Raw genomic sequence first — 26872 nt, 5'->3', positions numbered from 1 at the left:
TTCTACACATCGAGTGGAATGCATTTTCTGCGAACCTGGGAGAGACTGCCTTTGTTTTGTTCTAGCTGCGGACCCTCTGGCGGCCTCACTTCCCACCCCGCCTCTAACCCGACTCTCAGTGCCTCACTTGACCTTGTTGCTAGGCCTTGCCACATCCCAGAACCCTCCAACCCCTTCTTCCACCACTCAGCACCGCACCCTCTCTCCTGCTCTTTCTTCCTTCCCTGTTGCAGGTTAATTCTGCGAGGTCTCACCTAAATTCTCCTCATATCAGACTCTGCCTCCAGAACGCACCCTTGACCTTCCACCACCCACAACAAGAGAACCCCTTCCCTGGGGTCATGCCTACCACCCCCCTGCTGGAACATCACCGAGGCTGTTGAGTACCGCACCCATCAGGGCTCCTGACAATGTGGGTGCGGTCAGCACACTGAGTGGGGGCCAGTCTTCGAGCCCCTCAACAATCCTGTGTGCATTCTTGGTTCCTGCCACTCTAGACACTCACCACGTTCTGCCCCCGCTTGGTCTTACCAGGCACCCTGACTCTCCAGCGTCAGCGGTCCACAAAGCTCTTCACTCCGTGCCCATCTTCCCCGGGGCAATCGCACCTTCTCCCTGGCTTTCCCCCATACACAGGGCTCCTGGGGTAAGCTTTACGAACACACAGAGCCTGATGTACTCTGGGTAGCGCCTCCTGGAGGTCCCTTAGGCATCTTAGGACTCTTCCTGGACCACACGGAGCTCTCACTCTTCTCCCACAGATTGGCTCCCCTTCCCTTCTTATGCGTTATGACACCACCACCTGCCCAGAAACCCAAGGCCGAGCCTCAGCCCTCCTCCTGACCTCCAGACCTCCCCTAGCATTGCTTGTGCTCCCCACCCCTCTGGCTGTGTCCCCTGCCACATCAGATGTCTCCTCAGGACGCCTGTCTGAGGTGTTTGGGTCCATATCCCCAGCCTGGTCCTGTCCACTGCACGTGGGGGCATATGGCATGGTTGTTAAGTTGAGATTTGGCACGTCAGTGTTCAAAATCCTACTTAACATCAACCCCGTGACTCGGTAATTCCACTCCTGGTTACGTACCCAGCACAAAGGTGTATATGTTTCCAATAAGACAAGGACTGGGCTCTTCACGGTAGCTTCCTTCATCACGGGAAAGAGGAGGGAGGAGGAGAAGGAGGCGAGAAACAAAACAACAAGAACTAGAAGAAAACAAGTGTTCACCCACAGGAGACTGGATAAATCTGTTGGGGTGTATTCACACAATGGAACACTATACTGCAGTGAACACGGATGAACTCTGCTGCTCTCAACAACGTGGGTGAATATCACCAACACAATGTTGGCCAAAAGAAGGCAAACACAAAAAAGAGCACGTGCCATATGATTCCACTTATAGAAAGCTTAAAATCAGGCAAAACTAATCTCTGTTGTATGAAATGTGGATAGTGTTTACCTTTGGGGAGGAGGGGGGGTAGTGGCTGGGAAGGGTACAGAGAGGTGTTTGGGGCCCTTGGAATGTCATGTCCTATTTGTGATCCTGAGAGGTGCTTGCACAGATGAGTTCACTTTGAGATAATTCATCCACTTAGGGTTTTTCCAAATGTATGCTATACCTCAATAAATTTTCTAAAAGCTCAGCTCTTTTTGGCTTGGGCAAGTTATTTAATCGCTGTGGGGCTACATATCCCTCTCTACAGGTAGTAACACCTCCCTTACAAGGCTGTAAGAGAAGATTGAGAAAAGCAATACAGGGGAAAGGTTTAACGTGGAAAGTGCAACTGAGTGAGCACTGCATTAATATTAGCTAATATTCTTCTTATTAGCACTCAGTAAAGGTTTGTGAAAGGAAGGATGAACCCAGAGCCCCAGCTCTCTCCCCACCCCAGAAATTCCTTTTATCCCTGTAGCTGGAGGCTGTGCCCCTACAGAAGTCCTCCTAGGAACCCTCTGGGGTAGAGCCCACCCGCCTCTAGCCCCCCGCTGAGAATGGAATTCCTGCTTCCACCGCACTCCGTGGTGTGAGGAGGGGCTCTCCCAGCTCCAGATCTTCGGGGATCTGGAATTCAGGACTGTTTCTAGTACTACTCATGGTTCAGGCATTTCTCTTTGGCTTGGAAGCTTAACCATTACTCATATCATTGTTTACCCCCAGCTCCCCATGGCCAGATCAGCGATGGGGGGACGCTCACCCTGTGTGTCCCTTGGACCTACTCCTGCTCATTTTAACCCCCAGATAACACTGAGGGTGAAGAATGTGCCCAGTAGCTACCAATCCCCAACACGCCCACTAGAAATAAACACTGTTCTGCAAGATCAGCCTTGTCAGGGGGATATTATTAACACCCCACCTAAGAAAGCAATGAGCTTCCCTTGGCAAGTAGGATAGTCTTTCAGCTACTGTTTAAGCTCTTTCTGCTTCAGTCTCTCTGTCTGTAAAGATGGGAATAGTAAGAACATCTTCTTCACAGCTTTGTTAATGAGCATTAAAGGAGCTAATTTATGTAAAATGCTTAAAACAGTACCTGGCACATAATAAGCTTTACATATATTAGTACTGGGATTACTGTTGTTGTTCTTTAGAACACAAGAACATGGTTCCTCCAGTTTAACGGTCTTGAAGGGAGAGCTGCGGTCTTCCTCTGCTCCCAATACCTCCAGTTATACCAGCTTCCAGAAGAAGGAGTTGGAGAAGCAGAGGGGAGCTCGCCGAGGGTTCCAGCCGCCTGAGACCCACGTATAATTAGGGAAGATTGAAAACGGAAGCAGTGAAAGATGGTAAACAGATTAGGCAGGGATGTCATTGTCATACTCTCCAAACCTCCAGTGCCATCAGGTGCCACAAAACCGAGGTGGACCCACCTTGGGCCATCTCTGTTACCGAGTCCAAGATCCTACTGCCTGCTGCACAACAGGCCAGGAAACCGGGAGACAAGTCACTGGGGCAAGGAATAGTGACTTTATTCAGAAAGCTAGGAAACCAAGAAGACGGTGGACTTATGTCCCAAAGAACCATCTTCCCTGAGTCAGAATTCAGGCTTCTTTTATGCTAAAAGGGGGGGGAACAAAGTCAAACATTTCCTGGGTCCGGTCAGCCTCCAGAGGGGATGTGTTCATTTCTTCCTTCCTGCAGTCATTCACAGGTGGGCCTGGTCATGTTGTTTCCTGTGAGCTAAACAAAGGTATTGTAGCTTAACACGAATTACCTGGGAGGCAGGGTTCCCAGAGATAGGCCATTATGTATAACTTAAGCTTACAGGTAATATCCGTTTAGTGATTAACTTGTAATAGAAAACAAAGGTTCTTCCCAGGAATTCCCTGGTGGTCCAGTGGTTAGGACTCCAGGCTTTCACTGCCGAAGGCATGGGTTCAATCCTTGGTTGGGGAACTAAGATACCACAAGCTGTGTGGAGCAGCCAAAAAAAAATCCAAAAGTTCTTCCCTATTTTATCTCCAGGGAGCCCGTGGCCACCACCCAGCATCTGTGGCAGCAGCGTCACCTTCTTTAAGCAGTTCCCTCTTTAACACAACCCTAGTTGCCCTTCCACAGCTGTGCAGTGGGACGCAGTCACCTCTAGTCTACCTGCCTTCTCTCCTTGCGGCCCAGGACAGGAGCACAGAAATAACATGGAAAAGCTTCCAGAACCTTACAGACTTCTGCAACCACAGGACTGATCTGGAGTTACCAGCTCCCTTCAACCGTGAAACCCGGAAGTCCCACTGAATTCTTGCTCTTGGCTTTTAGTGGGGCACGTTGGTCTCCTAGAACCTTCCTCCACACCCCGCCAATCCCTTCCTGGGGCAGACCTCATCTTTCCCGCCAGAGGGGCTGCTTCCCAACCCTGAAGATGGAAAAGCTACCCAAGGTACAACCACAGATATTCCCCAGTCTCTAGTGAGAGAGAAACCTTCCAGACCCCAAATCCACCTCTCTGGCTCCAACCATAAATATATTTAGACCAGATCACCTCCCAAAGAGGTAAACAGAAAAATGTATAAATAAGAACAATTCTGAACAAACTGTCCATTTCCCCCAAAATAACAATTTAAAAATAAAAATAAACGTATCTGAAAACTTCTTCAATTTATAACAGCTGATTTGCTAGCTATCTACACATTGCTATGCCATAGGATGCAATTGTAAATTTAAAAAAGAAGCAGATTTAGACGTTTTGTGAATTCGGAGGCAAAAAAAGAAGAAACTGGGAAAAGTAGGATCAGAATCTCAATTACGTTCTTTGAAATCAGGCTGAATATTGGTGAAAATGGGTCAACAAGCACTGTCTTTTTCTTTTTTTTTTTTTGCGGTACGCGGGCCTCTCACTGCTGTGGCCTCTCCCGTTGCGGAGCACAGGCTCCGGACGCGCAGGCTCAGCGGCCACGGCTCACGGGCCCAGCCGCTCCGCGGCACGTGGGATCTTCCCGGACCGGGGCACGAACCCGCGTCCCCTGCATCGGCAGGCGGACTCTCAACCGCTGTGCCACCAGGGGAGCCCAGCACTGTCTCTTTAAAAGGTGGGAGTTCAGTGGGGAAAGGGGGTCAGCTTCTCCCAGTTGCAATGCACAAGGGAGCCGCTGAGGACAGGGCCTTTGGATGGGGCGAGGTGGGTTGGATTCAGGAGGAAGCATTGGTACCAGGTGCTCGGGCTCCAGGTGAGGGCTCCACCCACTTGGGATGCAGGACAGAGAACCTGAGGAGATGTCTCTGGGAGGCTGCAGCAGGTGCTGAGTGGAAGATAGAGGGTGTTCAAGGCAGCCTTGACCTACTTCAGCGTTTGGCTCAGGGCTAGGGGTCCATGGAAGGGGAAGGGAATCCCCTTGTCCTTGCTTTTTCCTCCTCGTCTCACTGTTAAAAAGTAGTTTTTTTAAAAAAGGTAAAATCATGACTCTCACATACATATAAAAATAAATGCTTGTTAAAGATTTTATTCAACAAATGAAGGAACCAGGCACACATGCCAATCTGTTTAAAAGAGACTCCAGAGAGCAGACCCACTTACAGATCAGGAATATTTAAATGAATGTGCAAATGAAGGAAACACTGGTTGTTCCAGGTGCCAGGAGAGAGAGAAGGCGATTACACCTCTCCTGAACAGGACAGACTGTGCATGTCTATAAACATGAATCTTTGCGTTGCTATTAGTTACTGTACCTGGTTGAATAACGCCCGCCGAAAATTCACATCCATCCGAGAACCTGTGAATGGGACCTTGGCCTTTGCAATGTAATCAAGTTAAGATGAGGTCATCCTGGATGAGGGTAAGCCCCAGATCCAATACGACTGATGTCCTTAGAAGAAGATGGAAGTTTGGACGGACACACACGCACGGGGAGAACATCACACGAAGACAAAAGTGGAGATTGTAGCGATGCATCTATGAACCAAGAAGCCCAAGTGAGGCTAGCAGCAGGAATGAGAAGCTGGAAGAGGTGGGGAGGGATCCCCCAGAGCCTTCAGAGAGAGAATGGACCTGCTGACACCTTGACTTCAGACTTCTAGCCTCCAGAGCTGTGAAACAATCCATTTCTGTTCTAAACCACTTAGCTGGCGGCACTGTGTTACGATAGCCCTAATACACTAACACAGGTACCTACAACTTACTGAGACAGAAAACAGCTCAAAGACATACTCAGCCATAAAAAGAAATGAAACTGAGTTATTTGTAATGAGGTGGATAGACCTGGAGTCTGTCATACAGAGTGAAGTTAAGTCAGAAGGAGAAAAACAAATACTGTATGCTAACACATATATATGGAATCTAAGAAAAAAAAATGTCATGAAGAGATTAGTGGTAGGACGGGAATAAAACACAGACCTACTAGAGCATGGACTTGAGGATATGGGGAGGGGGGAGGGTAAGCTGTGACAAAGTGAGAGAGTGGCAGGGACATATATACACTACCAAATGTAAACTAGATAGCTAGTGGGAAGCTGCCGCATAGCACGGGGAGATCAGCTCGGTGCTTTGTGACCACCTAGAGGGGTGGGATAGGGAGGGTGGGAGGGAGGGAGATGCAAGAGGGAAGAGATATGGGAACATATGTATATGTATAACTGATTCACTTTGTTGTAAAGGAGAAACTAACACACTATTGTAAAACAGTTATACTCAAATAAAGATGTTAAAAAAAAAAAAAAAAAAAAAAGACAATGAAAGGCTAGAATCAGACAACCTGGAAGGTTGTACTGTTAGTAGACGATGTTTTCCTACACCTCATTAAATCTCCTTGCTCTCAGCATCCAAACCTGTGGAGGGCCCGCTTTCAATCTACCCGAGTCCATATATGTCCTAAGTCCTTGATTCTTATAATTCATTTCACATAGATATGGGACACTGGTGAGGCATCCTGTATAACATTTTGTTTAATGGAGACATAATTCTCCATATGCCAAAAAAACCTGCCTGACAGATAGCATTCTAATACACATCTCTGTTCCCAACCTGAGGGCTGCCTACTTTAAAATTGGGTTTTATGTCCATATAAAAAAATCAGAGTAGTTGAGATTCACAAAATCACTCTTGCTTCTCTGGGATTCATTGCCGGGTCATTCCATGTTAAGCACTCTTTTTCTTGGCTTCGCCACAGGGCTCGTGGGATCTTAGCTCCCGGACCAGGGATCGAACCCGGCCCCCGGCAATGGAGGCACAGAGTCCTAGCCACTGGATCGCCAGGGAATTCCCAAGCACTCTTTCTTTGGAAGTATTTAGTAGGAGTGGGGTCCGGCAGAAGATGGCCAGCAGGTATGGGAAATGTGGGGGAACATATTAAGCATTTTAATGTTATACTTGGAATATCAAAAACACATATTTATTTTATAATACAAACTACAGAGAACAAATAAGTCCCCTGAAAGGTGCATATAGGCAGAAAATAAAGCAAGAAAGGCTTTAGAGGAAGCTCACGTGTTAACACAATGTGTCCTATTCACCTGGATTATAAAATCCAATTTTTTCTGCTGCTTCCTACTGCACAGTATGTGAGCTTGCTGTTTAAATATAAGCATGCATATATTTTTAAAATAACATTGGATTTTATAGATACTGTAATAAGGTATAAAAGTAGATTCTGGGACCGTCTTTTGTTTGTATAAGTTAGCGCTTATCCTTGAACTTGAGTTGGCAACGTTAGACTACTGTCCAGAAGGATTATTTAAATCTTGCCATGGAGCCATTAAATGTGGTGGCCTTAGACCAAGGACACAGTCTTGGAACCTGAAAGTGGTCTCGGCATTCCAAACTTCAGACATGCCTGGGTGTCTGGACCCGCCACCATTGGACACCCCTCATCACTCTACAAATATGGGACCAGGCATTTCCATCAAAACCTTTCATTTTTGCTTACTCTTCTTTTTTCTTTGGGTGGCTGAAGATGACATCAACAATTTGTGGCAATGTTTATTGTCATATATGGATTCACACAGAATGGAGTACTTTTTTTCCAGTATGTTGGAGTTCCAGAATTGTTGTGTAACTATGACAGAAATTCTTCTTTTTTTTTAAGAGATGCCAACACATTTAATATTTTTAAATTTTATTTATTTAATTTATTTATTTTTGGCTGCGCTGGGTCTTTGTTGCTGCACGCGGGCTTTCTCTAGTTGTGGTGAGCGGGGGCTGCTCTTCGTTGCGGTGTGTGGGCTTCTCATTGCTGTGGCTTCTCTTGTTGCAGAGCATGGGCTTTAGGCGCGTGGGCTTCAGTAGTTGTGGCACGCGGGCTCTAGAGCGCAGGCTCAGTAGTTCATGGGCTTAGTTGCTCCGCGGCATGTGGGATCTCCCCAGACCAGGGCTTGAAACCGCGTCCTCTGCATTGGCAGGCAGATTCTTAACCACTGTGCCATAAGGAAAGTCCCTGACAGAAATTATTGATTTAAATGATATTTCAGCCAAAATATTTTAAGAGGACATTTATGTTTACACATTTGCTTTTCCTGCAAAGGAGAATTTTCGGCTGCACATAAGATTGGACAGAACTAGAACATAATATCAGGAATCAACAAAGTGAGGAAGGTTTTGTATGATTCAGTTTTTTTCCATTACTAAGATTAAAATAACAACAAAAGCCAACCTTTCATAGTGGAGAAACCCATGTGAAAATTTGCATTCTGACAGCTGCCCAAGTTTCCTTTGGAGAAGAATCTAAGAAAATAATTCAGATTGCTGTTCAAGCCAGTCCAATTTTTCAATCAAATAATCATTAACTGAATTAGCTTAGGACATCAAACTTCAAGCTTTGCAAAAGACTGATTTAATGCCCCTCTTTTCCCTATGTGTGTTGAATAAACCAATAGAGGAAATTGAGCTTAATGATTTCATTAGGCACATGGCTCAAGATACTGTTGGAAAAGAAATGTGGCTTTCCAGGTCTTACAGATCGTCGTGAAAGCTGATGACAGTTTTGAAGCCATGTGAAAATTCTTCAAAGTAAATCAGTCAAACAGAAAAAGAACATTAATGGCGTTCTGCCCTGGTGACGCTCCTGAAATGCTGGGATTTGCAGATACCGAGCAAAACTCAAAGGAAAACACTCATCATTTCTGGAATGTGCTGTATCATGCATCATCAGTGTTACCTTTCAAAATTCTGCCCAGGAGTTGATAAGAAAACCTCAACCAACGGTCATCAACTACATGGAAAGCTATGCATCTGAGGGTTGCCTCAGATGATTCACTTTGCTCTGTATGAAGATCTGAATGTCAGTCAGAAAGTTCTCCACCGGGGTTTGATGATTAGCAAAGGGAAATAAACATTTTTACATGCCGGAGGGGGAGGTGTCGTATTTGTGGAATACTAGGGTAAAAACATACAGCTGTAAACTTCTTAAAATGATTATCTTTCAGCAAATCTTGTCCTATTTGACAATTATACTTGAAAGCTTGAATGTAAACTTCCCCTTATGAAAACACTTAGCGCCAAACCAAGTCATAGACGTTGAGAATCATTGCCAAAACTGTCTTTGTATAGTTTTTCATCCTAAAACTTCCAAAGACAAGGTTATTGAAAAGTATTCCATGAACAAAATAAATGTGTCTCTAGTACGTATATATGCTGAATTCAGGATCTACTTTCTAGATGTCATGGCTGAAAAATCTCATTTCAGAGCTTATCAAGAAACTCCCTTTTCCCCTAATATACCATCTGTGCTGGAAAACACCTCCAAGAAGAAATTTTGAAGTTCCGGCTTTTGCCAAAGGTAATTTCCAGAAAATCACAACAGAGGTCCTTGCAGGGGGCTTGCTGAGAGCAGCCGTTGACCTTTCCTCCTTTCTAAGGGCAACAGATTTCATTCGGGTGCACGTCCTCTGCCCTGGGGAGGCTCAGTGTTGGGGAGTGGGGTGTGGGGACCATTTCTAGTTCCAGGGGTTGGGCTGTGGTGGACTTTTGCCAATCAGCACAGCACAGCATCCTGGCCACATCATGGGTCCATCAATGATCATAGAATGGAAACTGTCCAATCACGTGACCCTCTGACTTCTTGGGGGTTTGCAGACAGACCCACTCTGTCTCCTACTGGACATGAAGGAGAAAGTATCTGGCTTTGACTTCTACAGGTCCACAAGGGGGACAGGCCTCAGGATAAAACTGTCTCTACGAGAGGAAGACAGCTGGGGTTCCCACATCACGTACCTGAGTCACCGTATTAACCTTCTGGGAAATCTGTCCATCTCCGGACTTCCCTTATCGGAGCCACAGCATCCCCTCTGTCGCCTGAGTTGGATTTCTAATTACTTGTCACATAAGGAATCTTTGCTAAATCTGAATCTCGTGCCAGGAGGTGTGGTAAATCAAGAAACCCTAAGACACCAAAACTGCCTGGAGAAGGGTGCAGCGGTCTTTTGCCCAGTTTTGAAACTAGCAGCTCTTGCTACATGTTTGCAAACTGGTTAAACTGTCCTCATTTACATCTTGGGAAACAGGCCATGTGTCCACCAAGATAGTATCAGGGGACTTGGTAGGGAATGTTCTGGAATGTGTTGGCCAATTTTCGTAGCCTCTTGTAAGGTTTTAGAAGGAAAAACAAAAACAAGAAACACAACTTGGGTTGAAGGTGGCCGAGGAGGAATGAGAGCCAATAATCCCTGTTAATCATGACAGTCTGCACTGACATGATGACTTTGAACATTTGGAGGTAAAATACCTCTCCTTAAAAAAAGGGAGAAAACATTCCTATTGAGATCTCATTTTTTACCCGCACGTATCTGATTTTTTTCCTTACTATGGACTTTAAAAACAAAACAACACAACAGACCTGATATCGAAAGGGCCATGCTGACCCCTGGACTCCTCTTCTGTAGGAGGCACAAAAACTGCAATGTTTTATAAGAGCTGACAATTTTTTAAATGTATCTTTAGAGACAAAAATATCATTTTCGGCTTCCCTGGGGACGCAGTGGTTAAGAATCCGCCTGCCAACGCAGGGGACAGGGGTTCGAGCCCTGGTCTGGGAAGATTCCACATGCCGCGGAGCAACTAAGCCCGTGCTCTAGAGCCCATGAGCCACAACTAATGAGCCTGCGTGCCACAATTACTGAAGCCCACGCGCCTACAGCCCGTGCTCTGCAACGAGAAGCCACCACTCACCACAACTAGAGAAAGCCTACGTGCAGCAACAAAGACCCAATGCAGCCAAAAATAAATAAATAAAAATAAATTTTAAAAAATATATCATTTTCTTCTACTATTGCCATTGGTATTGGTTGGTTTTTTTTTTTTTTTTTTAGAATGTTATTTGTCTTGAAATTTCCAATACCATTAAAGGAAAGCATATGATTTTTTTCCCCTCAAAACGGAGCTAGGTTTTGAAGTTTGAGAATATTCTACTGGAGAATCTAGACGCAGAGAAACTCAAGCTGCTTGCATATATTGTCAGAGAGAGCCCCAAACCAAAAACAATTGAAAGATCATAGAACAGGCAGCAATGTTTGACTGAAGAAGTCAGGAAGAATTTGATTTACCAAAAAAAAAAAAAAAAAAAAAAATCACTTATCTTTAACTTTTATAGAACTTGTCTATTTTCAAAGGAGAAAGTAACTAAACTGATTTCCACTTGTAGCCACCTCCCTGCCAACGTTCTCAAAGCTTCCTTTTCCCTCACGATGATAATACCTGTACCTTGCCTTTCAGTGGCTCCAGGGAGCTCAAAGCATCTTGCAAATATGATCTCATTAGTCCCGATTCTATCCCCAGACACTTTATGCACATTAACCTGCCTTTGTAAAATGACTGTCAAACTCCCTGCAGCTTAAATGCCGTTAAGTAGGTAAACGTGTATTATTCTAGGTTGTTGGTTGCAAACAACCCAACTCCCACTGCAGCTAGTTTAAGCAGAAAAGGGCTTTATTAAAAGATACTGAATAGCTCACCAAAATGCCTGGACAGCAGAGACCCTGGTTCACAGACCGGCCCTCCCAAACCTCATTCCTGCAGGGTTCTTTTTAATAGACTTTATTTTTTAGAACAGTTTTAGATCTATAGAAATGCTGAGCAGAAAGTATAGAGTTCCGATAAGCCCCGCACCATTTCCCCTATTAATAAAATCTAACGTTAATCTGGTACATTTGTTACAAATAATGAACCGATATTGATAACTGATGACTGTAGATTATTATTAACTGATGACTGTAGATTATTCAGATTTCTGAAGTTTTTACCTAATATTCACTTTCTGTTGGCACAGTGATTAAGAATCCGCCTGCCAATGTAGGGGACACGGGTTCGATCCCTGGTCCAGGAAGATCCCACATGCCGTAGAGCAACTAAGCCCGTGCGCCACAACTAGTGAGCCCACGTGCTGCCACTGCTGAAGCCCATGCGCCTACAGCCCATGCTCCACAGCAAGAGAAACCACCATGATGAGAAGCCCGCCCACCGCAACAAAGAGTAGCTCCGGCTTGCTGCAACTAGAGAAAGCCCGCGCACAGCGAGGAAGACCCAATGCAGTCAAAAAATAAATAAAATTTAAATGAGTTGTCATGTCTCCTCAGGCTCCTCTTGGCTCTGACGGTTTCTCAGACTTTCGCTGTTCTTGATGACCTTGACAGTTCTGAGGAATCATCAGGCATGCTGTAGGAGGCTCTCCTATCAGAATTTGCCTGATGTTTTCATCATGATTAGACAGGGAGGACGGGTTCGGGGAAGAAAGCCATAGAGGTAAATTCCATTTTCATTACATCCAGAGGTCCACACTCTCAACATGATTTATCCCTGTTGATGTGGACCTTGGTTGTTCGGCCAAGGAAGCCTCTGTCAAGTCTTTCTACTGTAATGTTACTCTTCCCCTGTCCCCCTCTCCACTCTGCACCACGGGGTTCTTATTCAGTCTGTTTCCAGAGATAGAGAACTGTCAGTGATAACGTGCCGTGATGGCGAACACAGCCTCCAGCAACCCCCCTGCTGCCTGTGTCCCCCGCCGCCTCCTTCCTGCGCTTCTCCAGATGGAAGGTTAGCACCATAGCTCCGTCACCCGTGCAGCCCTCACAGGCGCCGCCCAGTGCCCTGCACACAGTAGGCGCTTGATGAATCTTTCAAGGCTTGGAATAGAATTGGGTTTCACCTGAGAGTTAAGAAAAACCACTCGGGGGGTGCTGGCAGGCGTGTGAGGGTAACAGCTGCAGGAGCTGAGACCGGCTTGGCTGGTGAGTACGCACGCACAGGAGTGGCCAGGGGACGGGGCTCTGATCTTGACTGGCCCCGCTCCATTCTGCATTCAAACAACCTACCTGGAAGAGGCTGATTTAGGTACATGGGATTTACTTATTTTCTTTCCCCAAGGTGGAGGCTCTCTCAGGCCCCTCAAGTCAGGGGTTGGAGTTTATTGTCATAGAGGTTCTATGTCAATAGGATCTTCTGAAAGTCCAAGGCCAGGACCTGTGCTGGGCTGGGCCTTGGCTTCACTGACACTGGACTTGGGGGGTGTCTGCCACAGGTCAGGCCACCTCTGTCCCGTCTCCCCGTCGCTGTCTGCAGTGCTGGCTTCCTCACCCTGCACCCCATATCCTTCTCTGGTCACCCCGACACCCCACTCACAGCACAGCACGCTGATGGCACCATGGCCCCTGCTCCGCCAGCCCGCGATGCCTTTAGCTTGACCTTTAGCTCCTGCCCGGTGGATTCCGGAAACCAGGGAGCTGATGGGCCCAGGGCTCCCCTCCCTGTCCAGGCCCTCCGTGCCAGGCCTTTTGCAGGCCGCCATAGGGATTCCTCTCGGCTCAGCAGACCTCTCATCCGTGGCCAGCTCAGCTGAGGCCCAGGCGGCGGCCAGCCGGGCTTGGGAGGTGGGCAAGTTCCCCAAGAAAGGGCTGGGGGCTCACACGTCCTCCAAAGACCTGGAAACAGCCCGGCCTAATTTGCAGCTGAAACCAGGAAGGTTTCAGACTCATCCAGAGAAGCTGGAAGGGTCGGGGGGCAACCAGTCCAGGAGGAGGCCCTGCCCACAAACGCCTCCACTCTGGGCACCATCCCCCCTCACTCTCCCCGTGCAGAGTTAGCCTGGGTTCAACCTGCTTCACCAGAATCTGCTTTTATACAATCCACCTAAGCTGTCAGCCGGCTGCTCCTCCAGACGGGATCTTCGCAGTCTGTTTTCAAAGGAGCCGCTTGGCATGTTTGTGTGTGTTAAGGGGGGGAGCGGGGCACACAAGCAATCCTGAAGCTAATGTTTACAGAGACTCCTTGGAACCAGCACGACGTAAACAGTAACAAGCAGCCACGCTGACGAAGAGCGTGCAGGGCCCTGCGGACCGGCTTCCCCAGCCGGCCTCGGCCCCGGCGGCGGCGCCTCAGCCCCTTTCGCTGCCAGCACCCCGGGGCGCGGGCGGCCGCGTGGGAGCGCCGCTTTGCTCCTTTCCACTCGCACAGCGCGTTCTTCGAGAAAGTACTTTATGCCTGTCTTAGAACCAGTGCTTCCTCGCGGGCGGGGCTGGGAGTCCGTACTCCCTCCCCCCTCCCCCTCCCCTTACCCCGCCCCCGCCTGAAATCTTCATCTAGTCCTCCGGCGGCCAGGCCAGGATGCAAGGAAGGGACGGGAGGCTGGGACACACGTGGTCACCCCCCAGCGCCTCAGCTGGGCCTCAGACCTCCTCCAACCTGGCCCAGCTACCAGGCCACCGCCCCTCCCCTCCCTCCTCTCCCCACCTCTCCCCTCACTCCCTCGCCCCCACCCCCACCCCCAACTGTTCTCCCTTCCATCTCCTCACGATGCTGCTGGTGCCGCCGCAACCAAGTTTCCTGAGTCACAAGCATCTGAACAGCTCGTGTCTCTCTTCTTCCTGCCCCGGTGGGCGCCCTTCCTCTCACCTTGAATTTCCTCCTTCTCGGCTTGGCTGCCCCCAATCCCACCCTCCTCTGAGCCCGGAGCACACCGCCCAGGGCGGGCGCCGAGGGGACACAGGAAGCTGAGCCCAGCTTTGCACGTGTTTCAGTGCAAAGGACAGTAGGACCTCTAGGCGGGATGGGGGTGGTGCTGTGGGAGGGCCTCAGGGACAGTCCCCAGGATGCGGCTGTCCTCACCTAGAGCGGCAGCACAGAGCCGGAGACCGGGGTCCCCCAGGACCCCCCCCTCTGCACCCTGCCGGCTCCAGGACCCCTGCAAATATAGCCCGGGCTGGGCCCTCCTAAGGGGAGGCACTTGGCTTCACCCTAAAACTGTTAACTCCCCCAGGCCTTGGGGCCGCGGGAGGGGGGCGCCCAGGAGGAGACTTCCCCTGGACTGAAAGGAGAACTTCCTGCTGGGACCGTTGTAGGGGACCGCAGTAGCTGGTGGCCAGGCGTCCTTCCAGAGACGTTTGCCTTCCTCTGTCACTCGTGGAGCCCCAGGGAGCCGTCAGCCGGCTCCTCTGATGGGGGCTGTGTGTGAGAAGAGCCGGCACAGAGCCAGCGCTGCGTTATGTAAGCGTTTGCTTAAAAAAGTCAAGGAGAGAGAGACACCAGCAGGGATGGATGTGCAGTCTTTCCGGCTACAGTTTGGTGGAACATGTGAGATCTTTAATTAGCAGTAATGAGAGCCTCATTCCTTTCCGACGCCGAGCATCGGCCACGTGGTTGAGGGGCCCGCGGGCCCTTCTCCGGGGAGGGGAGCCAGCCGTTCAGTAACGACGGTGCTGGTTCCAGGTCAGCTGTAGGATGAAAAGGCAGTCGACACTGCAGGAATTTTGCTTAGGGTGATCGGGTCTATATTTGGAAGTGGACGTCGATATTTTTGTTTTGTTTTGTTTCATGTTGTATTTATTCATTTATTTTGTGTTTGTTTTGTTTTTAATCATGCCAGCCACAGCGAGGGCCTGCAAAGCACATTTCAGAAAGCTGAAGTGAATTAAAAACGATTCAAGATCATCAGTGGGTCTTGACTGGGTTTCAAACATGGCAATTCTCCCAGCTGGAAACGAGATAAGCTAAGTATATTTTCAAATATTATGGCTGCATTTGCTTCCCTTAAAGTCTGGAAAGCAAAGTTAAAATAAAGTCTGGTTTGGGTATAAATAATATATTTAAGCTTCAAAAACCAACAGTGGAGGGGGGTGATAGGATCCCTGAGAAACCTGCACACGGAGTTCCAGTGACTCAGCGCCTGCAACAATGGCTCCGAGGGAAGCCAGGCTTGGGAGGACGTCGGGATGGGGCAGAAGACAGGTGGGGGTTGTGAGGTCCTGAGGGTCAGGGAAGGCCACCCTCTAAAGGGGCATCATTATGCAGGGAGTGATGGGTCTGTGCTGTATCTTAACTGTGATGGTCGTTACATAATTTTACACATTTGTCCAAAATCATCGACCAGTATGTGGTATAAATGACCTAATATTATAAATTACATTTTACTCTGTAAAATACTATATATAAATATGTAGTATGGATTTATAAATTATACTGGATAATTATGACAGCACAGACAAAACAATTATAGTATTATATAATTCTATAAATTATGTTCTGTAAAGTAGAAATGGTTTTACCCTCCAACGAACTGCCTTAGAAAAAGAAGCGGAGGCAGGATCGCTTAAGGTGGAGCTGCTGCCCATCTACCCACCCACACGATCTGCGTTAGCCCTGGACTTGCCTCTGGACAACTTGACCCCCCACAGTTGGAATAAAAGGATGTTGGAGTAAAACCATACCCTCAAGTGTCTCCCTGGCCAAGGTGTCCATGTGGTCTGTCCCCTCCTGTTCCCCCCCCGGCTGGGGACCCTCCCAGGCCTGTGTCTGAGAGGACAGAGAGGCCTCAAGTCTCTGCCGACCAGGGCAGGGCTGTCCCGAGGCTGTGTTTCCTCCATAAGGAGGTCTGCAGGCAAAGAGGCTCCCCCAGCCCACAAGTCCCAGCTCCTAATTACGCAGTGGACGTCTAATCCCTACCAGACCTGTGGGCAATTCTGTACCTCTGCTTCCCTCGCTCTGTCACGGTTTCCTCCTGCCCTAAGGGCTTTTCATAACATCATAATTTTACTCAGTAGCTACACAGCAGATGCTATGCCCCCAAACGAATGTCCTGGAATTTACCACGGAGAAAGTGGAGGCCTCCTGGCAGTGAGTGAGCTTTCCAGGGAGGACCAGCTTGGCTGATGCATTAAAAGGCTTATGATGGGGCAGAAAAACAAGTTGGGGGTGAATCTCAAAAATAAAAAGCCGGTCTTCCCTGGTAGTCCAGTGGTTAAGACTCCGAGCTTCCACTGCAGGGGGCGTGGGGTCGATCCTTCTCTGGGGAACTAAGGTCCACTAAGATCCTGTATGTCACATGGCACAGCTGAAAAAAAAGAAAAAAAAAGAACTACATATTTTCTGCTCCCGGAGTGGAGCTGAAATTGGTTCACTCAAGGCTCCCAGATTCTACATAACTTGCTCACTGTGGAGCTGAGAAAACCAGAAATTTTCTGTTCGGGGGGTGGGGGGGATGTGTGTGTGTGCGCGTGCGTGGGTGTGTGCGGGTGTGCAGGTGTGGGTGGGTGTGTGCGGGTGTGTGGGTGTGTGCGGTGTGCGTGGGTGTGTGCGGGTGTGCGGGTGTGGGTGGGTGTGCGCGCACGCGTGGGTGTGTGCGGGTGTGTGCGTGTGGGTGGGTGTGTGTTCACACAGCTGCTTTGCAGTTTCTTTGCTCGCCCAGTTGCTCCCTAATGCATAGACATAGAAAAGTAAGTCAAGTTCCCTTCCCTAGCCAGCTTCCACATTCTTCATTTTTGCAACACAGAGCCGCCTGGTCTTTAGATGCGGGCGGCAGGCAGAGAGGCAAGAGGCCGTGACGGCTCCCCGTCCCCGCTCACCCCGGCCCCGCTCACCCCGGCATCAGCGTGGAGAAGGACATGACTCGTGCCCGCCCTGAGCAAGCACTCAGGGCTGTTTCCCAGGACCCACAGCTAATCCAAGGGGTCCGGGAAGGCCTCGGCGTCCCTGCACTGTTCACCTGGGCGCAACAGGAGCGACTCCTTCCCGAGCGTTCCTCTCCCTGCGGCGCGTTTCTGAAATGCAGCCACCCCTGGTAGGGCCTCCGTGAGTCACACCGCCCTTGGGACAGTCACCCCCTCTGTCAACTGTCCCCCCACCCCAGCACGGTCGGGGGTCCCCTCCTCCCCTCTCTGACTCTCTGACCCTAGACTCCTGGAAGGACGTGACGCCTCTCTTCAAAGGCGCTGACCCTGTTTGGAGGGGCCTGGGTGTGTGTGGAGGGCAGGGCTTGGGGCAGGGGCCTAGGGGGGATGTAAAGGGGTTGCAGAAGCTGCAAAAGAGGCGGGTGCACAGAGGAAGCGGGTGTGGAAAGGGACAAATTCCACTGACTTCATCATTTTTGTGTAGGAAGAGTTTCTAAAATGGCTTACTTTTAAAAAACTAAACAGATCCCAAAGCCTCTGCTTTTTATAGAACATCAGTCCCTGGTTCCAACTTAGCAACCCTTACTCTTCCGCTGGTCTAGTTCTGAAGTGACTATTAAGCTGCTGTGTGAGGACGACAGTCCCCGATGGGCAGGGGGGAGGAAGGGGAGGGGTGGGGTACGGGCCGGAGCCTAGGGAGGTGCCACCCAGCCTCTGAGGAGCCCGGGGGAGCCGGAAAGGCGCAGCTGAAGGGCGCGACCCGGGCCAGGCGCTGCCAGCCACCAGCCTGGGCTCCAGAGCACCCTGCACCCCATGCCCTCGCTGTCCCAGGGAAAGACCCGCTGAGTCAGCACCGTGGTCCTCACGCTCAGGCATCTTTCCTTCCTCTCTTTCTCTTTTGTGCATCGTTGGCGGATCACCTAGGATCAAGCAGGCAGGGCATCGCGTTGGTCAGCAACGATTCATTTTCCATGCAAATCAGAAGGTTTCTGAAGACGGTGATAATGTTCGCAGAAAGCTGTGGTCCACCCCTGCCCGGGCCTCGGGTGCACTCATAGGGCTGCTTCAGGGCAGCCTTGAGCTGGGGCCGCTGCTCTCCAGCGCCGCCCTGGGGGCCAGGCCAGGACCAGCACCCACAAGGGAGCTTCCTCGGCCTTGGCCCAGTGTATACGTTTCCCGAGCGCTGTAACAAAGTGCCACAAACTGGGTGGCTTAAACGAACAGAAGTGACTTCTCATAGTTCTGGAGGCCAGAAGCCCAAGATGAAGATGTCGGCAGGGTTGATTCCCTTCGGAGGCTCTGAGGGAGAGCCTGTTCCCTGACTCTTTCCCGGCCTCTGGTGGCTGCCGGCAATCCTTGGGGTTCCCGGGCTTGCAGCTGCATCACCCCGATCTCGGCCTCCGTCGTCACATGGCCTTCTCTTCTGCGTGGCTCTGTCTTCACATGGCCATCTTCTTACAAAGACACCGGTCATATTGGGTGAGGGGCCCTCCCTAATTCAACATGACCTCCGACGATCTCAACTTAATTACATCTGCAAAGACTCTATTTCCAAATAAGGTAACATTCTGAGGTTCCAAGTGGACATGAATTCGGGTAGGGAGGACATGATTCAACTCCATACACCCAACAGAACACCCATCGCCCCAGACAGAAAGGTGGCTGGTTTCCTTTTGCAGGATGTGTCCCAGAGGCAGGACGTGCCCAGAGAAAGTCTCCCCTTGAGATCCGAGGAGAGGGAGGTGTCATGAAAGCTGAGCTGCCTAAAGGCCAGTGTCAGGGGCTGGGCGCTCCAGCCGCCAAGGTCCCACACCCTGGGCAGCCCTCCCTCCTCTGACCGGGCCTCCCCAACACCCTCGGGGCTCTATTCCCTGTCCCCCCCTCCCAAGAGATGGCATCCGAATCTTCAGAACTCCTCCCACCTTTAAATTAAGTGAAATGATTGCATCATTCTATGTGGTCATTGGGCAAAGCTTGGAGAAATTCTCAAACCTCCACACATAGCCTGCAACCCCACCACTCAGCATTTTGGTGAGCTCCATTTTAGCCACATACATAGTTTAAAATTATTTTTTGGTACGACACAAACGAACCTATCTACAAAACAGAAACAGACTCACAGACATAGAAGACAGACTTGTGGCTGCCAAGGGGGGGAGGGGAGGGAAGGAGTGGGAGTTTGGGATTAGCAGATGCAAACTCATATACATAGAACGGACAAACGACAAGGTCCTACTGTATAGCACCAGAAACTATATTCAATATCCTGAGATAAGCCATAATGGAAAAGAACATGAAAAAGAATATATATATGGGGGCTTCCCTGGTGGTGCAGTTGTTGAGAGTCCGCCTGCCAATGCAGGGGACACGGGTTCGAGCCCTGGTCCGGGAAGATCCCACGTGCCGCGGAGCAGCTAAGCCCGTGCGCCACAGCTACGGACAGAGGCTGCGCTCTAGAGCCCACGCTCCACAGCTGCTGAGCCCGTGCACCCCAACTGCTGAGCCCGTGCGCCACAACTACGGAAGCCTGTGCACCTAGAGCCCACACTCCACAACAAGAGAAGCCACCGCAATGAGAAGCCCGCGCACCGCAAGAAAGAGTAACCCCGGCTCGCCGCAACCAGAGAAAGGCCGCGAGCGGCAACGAAGACCCAACGCGGCCAAAAATAAATAAATCAAAAAATATATATATGTATAACGGAATCACATTGCTGTACAGCAGAAATGAACAGGACATTATAAATCAACTATACTTCAATAAAATATCAAAATTAAAAACAAAAAATTAGTTTTTGGACCTCGAATGTACAGAGTCGAGTTAATCATCACCCTTGGTTCATCCCACATCACCATCATGTGTTGTTTTTGCTACTTCATTTTTGCCATGTGTCACAAAACATAACAGCATGGCAATGATGGCTAACGTTTGTCTTTTGTGCTGGGCATTGCTCCAGGTGTTTCGTACACACATTCACGCCAGCCCCACGGTGACCCCGGCCGTGGTGTGCCTGACCAGCACCCCGTCACACCGACTGGCTCGTCAGGGCGATCATTAAGGTCTCAGGAATTTTGTGTCAGTTATTAAAGCATCGGGAGCGTGAAATCGGTCATCACAGAAGTATCTACCTGCATGGGAATCAGCAAGTGCCACAGGTCAGGGCTCCTGGTATCAAGAGCCCCCTCACCGCACGCGGCTGCCGGTGGGGTTGGTGACCTGCTGTTCCCGTGTTACACGGGAAGAAGCCGGGGTGCCGGCCAAGGTCACACAGCCAGCAAATGGTGAGCCTGAATTTAACCCCAAGAAGGGCGGCCAAGCCTCACGACACCACAGCCACTGTTTGCACCTGGTGTCTCCCACCCACCACAGGCGGCTTCCCCGGGCGTTAAAACTTCCTCAGAATGGAAACTCCAGTGGCTGCATAATATTCCATCATGTGGACATACAGAAGTTAATTAAACTATCCCCAGTTATGGAACAATGAGGTCATTTTCGATGTTTTTCTTCCAGAAATGCACTAACCAGCCTCTCTCCTTCCTTCACGGCACATGGCCTGGGGGGTCCGTCCCCAAGAACCACCCTCGTCAGCAGGCCCCTGGGGTCAGGCTGCAGAGGCCTCAGGAACACTCCACCCCTCTGCAGACCCAGACCTTCTCCAGAGAGAACAAGACCCCAGCCCCGGCTGAGCGTAGCCCAGAGACCCTTGTGCGAGTTTCTTTTCCTCCAATGGTGAATTCAGCCTCTAGCTCTAGAGTGACAGGGACAAAACCTGCGACACATTCACTGTGAGAGCTGCCACTCGACTCACTGGCACACATTCCCCCCCCCACACACACACATACACATTCGCATGGGCATACAAATTCGCACACGTGACACTCTCGTGCTAACACACATATGCACACGCACTCACAAACACAGGCACACTCACCATTCTCACTGCTCACACACAGTCACACGTATGTGCGCACACACACACACACAAACGGACACACACATACACCTGCATATACTCACCTGCTCCCCCATACACACTCGCACATGTACACACACACACACACACACACACACGCACACACTTCTCCAATCAACCAACGCTCAGCATGGAGGCAGCCCTGATGGCACATCGGGTTTGGGGGCTCTTTCTCTCCCCAAGAATAAGGACTTCTGGGGGCAGGGAAGCTGTGATCAGTTCCCTAAAGTTCTCAGCAAGGTGCCCGACTTGCACAAAGGGCCCAGTGGCTGTTCTTCGATGAAGGTGAAGAAATGAGCAAACATATCTCAGACCTAGAAAACCCCTTGTGACATCTTAGTTACCAAGACCTGTTTCCTCGTGGGGTGTGTTAGTTAACTCGTGCTGCTGTAACAAAACACCAGAGACCGGATGACTTGAACGACAGAAATGTAATATCTTCCAGGTCTGGAGGCAGAAGTCCAAGATCCAGCAGTGGGCAGGGTTGGTTCCTTCTTAGGCTGTGAGGGAGAATCTGGTCCATGTCTCTCTCCTGGCTTCTGGAGGTTTGCTGGCCATTTTGGTGTTCCTGGGCTTGTAGACACTTTGCCCCAATATCTGTCTTCACGTTCACATGGCATTCTCCCCATGTGTGTGTCTGTGTCCAGATTTCCCTTTTCATAAGGGCACTGGTCTTATTGGATTAGGGACACACCCTACTCCAGTATCACCTCATCTTAACTAATCACATCTGCAACAGCCCTATCTCTGAATAAAGTCACATTCTCAGGTACTGGAGGTTAGGACTTCAACGTATGAATGTGGGACGGGGGACACAATTCAGCCCATAGCATGGAGCATCTCACCTTCTTTCTCCTCTGCTGTTCCCTCCTGGCTGGGCCATTTGAGACAATGACACAGAAGACACCTGTGTAGACTTGCTCACCTCTTCTCTGTTCACCAACTTTCCTACAAACACCCTAAAAATCCATTCACTGGGCCACAATACAGCTTTCATGATTCTTTTTTTTTCCCGTTTGGCTGCGTTGGGTCTTCGTTGCTGCATGTCAGCTCTCTCTAGTTGCAGCGAGCGGGGGCCACTCCTCGCTGCAGCGTGTGGGCCTCTCATTGCGGTGGCTTCTCTCAGTTGTGGGGCACAGGCTCTAGGCTCGCGGGCCTCAGTAGTGGTAATATGCAGGCTCAGTAGTTGTGGTGCACGGGCTTAGTTGCTCCACAGCATGTGGGATCCTCCCAGACCAGGGCTCGAACCCATGTCCCCTGCATTGGCAGGCAGATTCCCAACCACTGCGCCACCAGGGAAGCCCTTTCATGATTCTTTTGGTAGAAATGAAGCTAATTTAACAAACTTTAAGGTAATGGATATTTCTATACCATACTTGAGACTCCAACCTTGAGCTATCTTTCTGCACATCTGACATGAGAAAGACTATACTGTAACTGTCTTTGGGGTTACTTAATCCTAATTCTGCTAAATCCTCTCAAGAAGAGAGGAGGATTAGACAGATGGCCCCTTCAGTCTGTTCCTTATGAACATAGCATTAGTTTAATCATGATAAAAATCTCACATCTATTAATGTCTCTTTCAACAGTTCCTAATTCACATTCTCCATAAATATTCCAGAGAGCAACACAGTAATTTTCTTAAGCTAATACACCAAAGGAGAAATTCAGGAGCCTCTAAAGTTATCAGTTTTGCCCCCTGCTCCCCACCGCCCCCCCGCCCCCCCGCAAGAGAAATCCTATGCTTCTGAGGTTGGGACTGGGCTCTCCTCTGATACATTTCCATCAAAAACTCGTGACTCAAATCTAGCTGGGCATGAGGCATGAGGTTGGGGCTGTGGGAGAGATCTGTTCCACCAGCTGTGTGACTTTGGGCAAATTACTCAACCTCTCTGAGACTTGTGTTCAACATGTATAAAAAAGAGGGAATAAGACCTCCTTGTCATGGTGGATGTGGGAATTAAATGAAGTGGTATAGGTGGGGTCTCTTGCATGGCACTGTGGGCAGAAAACAGGCACACTCTAAACACCAGATCCCTTTTGTTTGCCCCTCCCCTGAGCAGGGGTCTTAACCAGCATCCGATCCCCTCCCTGTTACCCACAAGAAAAGTATGGCCTCCCAAGCACATGAGTCACCTGCAAATATAAAATGTTAATGTGTAACCTCTATAATGCATTTTAAATGAGAACCTCATAATTATGTTAGAACTATTGATTCCAGAATTCTGTCAAGACAAGAATTATCAGCCTTGAAGATCTGTGGTTCTTCTCACCCTTCCTATAAACAAACAGACTCAGCTCAGGTTTGGCAATGCTTCTGATGTCCATGCCTTCCTACCTCCCTGCCGGCCGCACAGCTGCGCTTGCCATGTGTTCCTTAAGTAAAGGAGTGGCCGGTGTGGAGATCGGGCTGTGTCTGCTGCTGAGAGCAGAGAGCCTGACCACCAGAGCAGACGGCCTTGTTCCCGTGTGCTGAGAAGCCCAGATGTCTAAGACTGCTGGCCTTTCTCCTGCTATCGGCCAAGGCCATCAGACACCCAGGCTTACCCTTGTCTTGCCTGGTTGGCTTTTCATCCTCAGTCTTGTTGCCTCTTGGTTTCAAAAGGGCTGCTGCAGCTCTAGACATCACGTCTTCCTTCAAGACAGCAAGAAGCAGGAGAAGAGGAGGCTCTGGCCATGTCTGTGTCTTTTATCAGGAAAGCCAAAGATTCTGCAAAAGCCAGGTGACTTCTGCTCTTGTTCAGTGGCCCTCCCCCTGCAAGGGCATGTATTTAGCTGGGCCAAGCGGTGGTTCTTTGCTAACAAGGCAGAGGGGAGGGTTGGATTTTGGATGGATTGTTAATGGGTCTGCCATAGAAACTCAGAATGTTCTGAGTGCAGCCATTTAGGAGAGAGGCTGGTAAACAACCTAACTGGGTGCCTTTCTGGAATGACAGGAACTAAGGCTAGTCCCGTATTAGAAGCCTTGTTACTCGGGGGCCTCTGTTATTTTTGCGAAGACGGAAAGAAAAGAAAGTGGGAAATGATCAGCATATACATACACACTAAAATCTATTTTTAAAGCAAGGACATTTTTACAATATGGTCTAACGTTTTGCAGGGAGGCATTGCCTTGATCATTCTGGTATATTCAGATCTGTTTTGTAAACAGTGCTTGTCCCAATAAATGAATTAGACTAGCTTTTGAGAAACATGCCTAGATTTGCCCATCTAAATGGCGGTTGTCATGGGCTCCATGTTACTTTTAAATAATACAGCTGCCTTTGACAAGACATCTACCTGATGCTTACAAAATCCAGGTTAAGAGTCACAGATGAAAAACCACTTTGATCGCTTTAAAAGCAGTCCTCATTTTTCACCTAAAAATGCCTTGTTTACCCAAATTTGATCACTCCCCAGGCTCTGCTCTGAATGACTCGCCTTTTTCTAGAATTCAGATCAACCCTCAGCATTTGAAGTTGTGTGGGTATTTTTTTGTTTGTTTTTTTTTTTGTGGTACGCGGGCCTCTCACTGTTGTGGCCTCTCCCGTTGCGGAGCACAGGCTCCGGACGCGCAGGCTCAGCGGCCATGGCTCACGGGCCCAGCCGCTCCGCGGCACGTGGGATCCTCCCGGACCGGGGCACGAACCCGCGTCCCCTGCATCGGCAGGCGGACTCTCAACCACCGCGCCGCCAGGGAAGCCCTGTGTGGTTGTTTTCAATAACAATGTATTTTAGACAATTTGCCACAAGATTTGAAAGCGGTTCAAGTGTTAGAGACACTGAGATATGCCTGTCGCTTCTCAAGGTGACTCCTGTTGAGGTACCTGATTCTGCACGGGGGGAGGAATCTGCTGCGTGACCATGATGCATCCTCCCGGGCTGCGGAGGAGACTCTATGCACCTGCCCGGGGCTGGCCATCCTGTGGAGTCTGCACTCCCACGGGAGGAGCACGCAGAGGACGAGCCGGTGTCTTGAGGCTCAAAAGAATTCCCAAATGCAAATCGAAAGGAGTGAGGGGCTGGCTGGGTCCTGGAACGCGTTGAGGTGGAGGATGACGTACTGACCCGCTAAACTGGACAAGCCCTCCCCGGCGGGGCGCCGGGGCACATCTGGTGTCGGGAGCTGCCAGGGTAACGTCAACCTCAGAACTGTCCCCAACAGGCCAACTCAGCCACTTTTGTGCTGTTTCCGGGGGAACGAGTTGTTCCACTATCACATTCTGAGACGTGGGAGCCCCTGGCCCACCCGTGGGGGACCTGGCAGTAAGGACGCTAGCCGGGCCCGGGTGGCAGGTGCTGCCGGGACACGCTGGCCCCGTTGCTGAGGGCACAGGAGGCAGTCCTCTGCCCCTCGTTCTGGATTTCTCCGTCCTGTTTGCAAAATCCAGGCACGGAGCAAGCATGCCCCTCGCACGGGTGGTATTAGCAACCACAGCTGCTCCGGGCTGGGGTTTTTAAATTAGCAAGATTTTAATTAGGTCATCATCACTGCCAGTGTCTTTCATTCAGTGACGCATTCCCTCTCATCCCACAAACATTTATGAAGTACCCACTATGTGCCAACTACTGATACAATGACTCTCAACCGTTCGGGAACCCGAAGTGATTGTAACATAAATCTCCTTCTTTGGCGGAGCCCAAGAGCAGCGTCTGGGATCCTTTACGGGAGAACCGTCAAATCATCGTCTTTAATAAAGGCAGATGGCACACACAGACTTGCGGGCGTGATAGGAGTTTAAGTATCACTTTCATCAAAGTAATTTCAAGGTCTTTAAAACTATTGTAACAGCTCCCCTGGGGGCAGCGCTGCACACGCTGAATAACAGGTGCTTTCTGTCCAATGCAGTTAGCTCTCAGCAGGTGTTAAAGGGGGACCTGGCTAGAGGGAGCCAGGAAAAGTGAAGCTGGCTCGCTCACCAAGGAGGAGAGAGGCCAAGAGAAAAATTAACCCGGGAACTGGGACGCGCGTCTGTGTATATTCAGGTGCAGAGAACTGGATTCTGTCGCTCCACCTTAGAGGACGTGGGAGACGGTTCTCCCGGTGGCGGCAGAAGATGTGGAGCCAGCTGGGGTGTCCTGCCTCTGCTGGGTTCTAGGCCCTTCCCGGGTCTCCCCGGCCCCGCTGCCAGAGACCCTCCCTAGCGGGACTTCGCCTCATAATTCCAGCCACAGCCTCACTTAAAATCCCCTTATGCCTCAGCTCCAGAGGTCGCCCCTAACATGCAGCTTGCTCTACATGGCCCTTCACTGTCTCAGCTTGGGTCACATCCCTGGGGCCTTCTCCCACTGTTCCCTGGGGTGACCCCCCTACACACACACGCGCACACACACGCACATGCACACGCACACACCACTAAAACACCACCACCCACTGGCCCGGGCCCAGCTCTCTCTCTCTCCAGTTTCTTCACCTGCCTCTCTCCTGCCTGACTTTATCCTCAGTTCTAGCGTGCTTTGCCCCAGGACCCCGCCAGGCCCTCCCCCTCAGAACACAGCATCTTTCTTTATGCCTCGAGTTCCCAGAACACAGACAATGAGAGCAGCTAGCCTGTCTTTCTTCCCCCATCAGACTCTGAGACAGAGATAGTATTGCTTTCCAAGCATAAGTGCCTCCTAGACCAGAACTACATCCTC

At 49.9% G+C, this 26872-nt stretch overlaps 1 long non-coding RNA gene across 1 annotated transcript in view; it reads right to left on the bottom strand.

Annotated features, from left to right (window-relative positions):
* Positions 1-2940: 2940 nt before the first annotated feature.
* Positions 2941-26872, bottom strand: part of LOC136793970 (uncharacterized) — a 40003-nt gene continuing 16071 nt past the window's right edge. The window contains exon 2 of the long non-coding RNA XR_010840080.1: positions 2941-3173. This is a non-coding gene — a long non-coding RNA (uncharacterized lncRNA). The remainder of the gene's footprint in view (positions 3174-26872) is intronic.

Source organism: Kogia breviceps, chromosome 4 (genome assembly GCF_026419965.1).
Source record: "Kogia breviceps isolate mKogBre1 chromosome 4, mKogBre1 haplotype 1, whole genome shotgun sequence".
Taxonomy (NCBI): Eukaryota; Metazoa; Chordata; class Mammalia; order Artiodactyla; family Physeteridae; genus Kogia; species Kogia breviceps.
Note: the sequence above shows the minus strand (reverse complement) of the source record. Positions and strands in the feature narration are given on the sequence as shown.